The 2,811-nt window shown below is 44.9% G+C and overlaps 1 pseudogene; it reads left to right on the top strand.

The window, feature by feature from the left end:
• The first annotated feature begins 1,510 nt into the window (after positions 1-1,510).
• LOC149465784 (U2 spliceosomal RNA) lies at positions 1,511-1,656 on the top strand (annotated as a pseudogene).
• Positions 1,657-2,811: the final 1,155 nt, after the last annotated feature.

Here is a 2,811-nt window from a genome sequence, read left to right as displayed (position 1 = left end):
AATTGTACTGATATCCTAAGAGTTACGATGTGCAAGGTTCAGGCCTCCCAGTAAAGTTTAGTTAAATGTGAAAAGAACATTTTTTATGCACAAGGAATGTTTGTAGAGAATTATACTAGAGAGTATCAAATAATCATGCCAATAAGTCCTCATTCACATGGATGTGCGCAGGGCTTTTTTCACAGAGAATAGGATCAGGTACTCCCTATTCTAAGTCACTCCTTGACTTTTCCCCTACCCACCTCCACTGTCCCTTGATCTCACTCCCTACCCACCTCACAGTACCGTCCTTTTCAGAGAATACAAAACAAAGTATCATTTTTTGAAGCGCAAAGGAAAATAATAAAATGGATCCCCTGCAGCTAGCAATAATAGACTACCTCACCAACAATAGATCCCCGGGCAACAAGAGACCCCCACCATAAACAATAGATCTCCCATCAGCCAGCATCAGGAGGCCCCTCCCTCAACAGTAGATCCCTCCCAGCAACCTAAAACCCCTCCCAGCAACAATAGATCCCCTATCATCCAGCATCGATAGACCCTCCAGCACACCCCAGCACACCTTGCCATTACATACATTCAGTAATGGAGGTTCTGGAACTGAGTTACCCATTGTTCCTGCTGAAAAAAATCCCTGGGTGTATCGATCTGTACACCCATGGGAAGGGCCATCTTTGCCTACACAGGATGCACATGGTGTTTTGTGTATGCAGACAGTCCCATTCATGGCTATTCGGACACATGGACTCAGCTGCTGGACCTAGTTTGACAGCTGTGCGGGTGTATGTCTCTGAACCCTAACGGCTCGTTCACACTTGACTGTTTTTCCAACTTTTGTCAAACACCCCTATAGCGTTTGACAAGCGTTGGTCCGGTGTTTTCGGAGCGTTTTTTAACGCTCCACAAACGCCGCATGCGCGGTTTAGTGGGGGTTGCTAGGCGTTTGCAAATCTTTAAAAACGCCCCACAAACACCTATAATGAACTTTGAATGGTGTTACCACTCCGCAAACGCCCTGCAACCGCACTGCAAACACCGGCCGGGTGTTTGCGGAGTGGTACCATAGATTTGAATAGGAGGCTTCAACTCCTCCTGACTCAACCAGAGGCGTCCGTTTTGACGCAACGCAACGCTAACGCTCCTGTGTGAACAGCACCATGTGCTGCAATGTGCAGAATTTTCACAGGCGTTTGGGAAGTGGTAAAATTGCTTCCCAAACGCCTGTATGCCGCTTGCTAACAAGGCTAGTGTGAACGTGGCCAAACAGTGTGCATTCGGGACATGCACCCACATGGCTGTCAAATGTCTGTGCAGCCGCTGCCTCCCAATAGACATGAATGGGACTTCCCAAACACCTGTGCATCCTTTGTAGGCAAAGACAACCCTTTTGCATGACTGTACAGATAGGCGCATCTTTGTGAATTAGGCCTAAGAGATTGTGAGAAATTGTCATTCAGCAGGTGATACAAAATCTTTGCACTTCAAGTCTATCAACATGCATGGAAAAATTGCTTCTCAGCCTTTTAGCTAAGTTAAGTGTAATATCTGTTTTTATCAGTTTATTATCCGATACATACCCTATCTGGGGACCATATTTTAAATGGATTTTTTGAACAGGGAGATAAAGAGCTTGCTCTCTTCATGCGATCTATTGACCTGGTATTATTAGTACTTAAAAAAGACAAAGCAAAACATGTAAGGAAAGCCTAGCGCTAGCTCCCTGAATCTACTATTGGCCTATTAAAGTGGCCCTGTCAGCAACCTAAAAACTGCAGGTAAAAGCAAGTAATTTAGATGCCTACTTGCGGCACGTTTCCTTTCTATAAACAATATTTTGTTCACTTGCAATGTGCCTTTAAACTTGCTAGAAAATGTAACTTCTTTTGGAAAAGTCAATTCCCTAGCACAGCCCCCTCCCACCTTGCATGTCATAGCCCTCTTTTCTGGGAGTGTCCAGTTACTGTCTGTGCTGGCCTAGCTCCTCCACCCCAGTCCTTCCTATATAACCTTTTATGCTCCTGCTGGGGAGGAGTGAAGGGGAATACTATAGAGCAGTGGTTCTCAACCTTCCTAATGCCATGACCCTTTAATACAGTTCCTCATGTTGTGGTGACCCCCAACCACAAAATTATTTTCGTTGCTACTTCATAACTAATTTTGCTACTATTATGAATCGTAATGTAAATATCTGATATGCAGGATGTATTTTTTTTTTTGCAGTAGTTGATGATTTTACAGTACATGATTTTACATTTACCCAGAAATTATAATTCATGAAGTGTCGTTTTACCTCCAATACTGCTGCTTTCAACACAGTAGCTGCTTTCAACACAGTAGCTGCTTTCAACACAGTAGCTGCTCTTTACACATGTGTGACTGGTCCACATATGTACATTATGGCGCCAAACCTGTCACATACACTTGTATTTGTACAGGTTGTGTGTGATGGGGTTGGCGCGATGATGTCATCACGCCGGCTACTCGTATGTGGGCGTATCTGCATGTGGGCGGACCCACCTGGAGACAGATAGAGGAGTGGTGTCTCGGTTCCTAAGACCGTCGGAAATATGTGTTTTCCGATGGTCTTAGGCGACCCCTGTGAAAAGGTCGTTCGACCCCCAAAGGGGACACAACTCACAGGTTGAGAACCGCTGCTATAGAGCATCCTTTTTCAATCTTTCTACCCCAGAGAAACCATTGAAACAATTTTCAGGTCTCAGGGAACCCCTACTAAAACCAATTCATTGGTTCAAGAATGCCCCTTACATTGGTGGTCAGTGGGAAGAATGCCCCCCTTACAGTGGTGGT

The sequence above is a fragment of the Staurois parvus genome, unplaced genomic scaffold, assembly GCF_062004578.1.
Source record: "Staurois parvus isolate SC_StPar_1 unplaced genomic scaffold, SC_StPar_1.0 ptg000137l, whole genome shotgun sequence".
Taxonomy (NCBI): Eukaryota; Metazoa; Chordata; class Amphibia; order Anura; family Ranidae; genus Staurois; species Staurois parvus.
The sequence above is the reverse complement of the archived record's forward strand: the minus strand, read 5'-3'. Positions and strand labels throughout refer to the sequence as shown.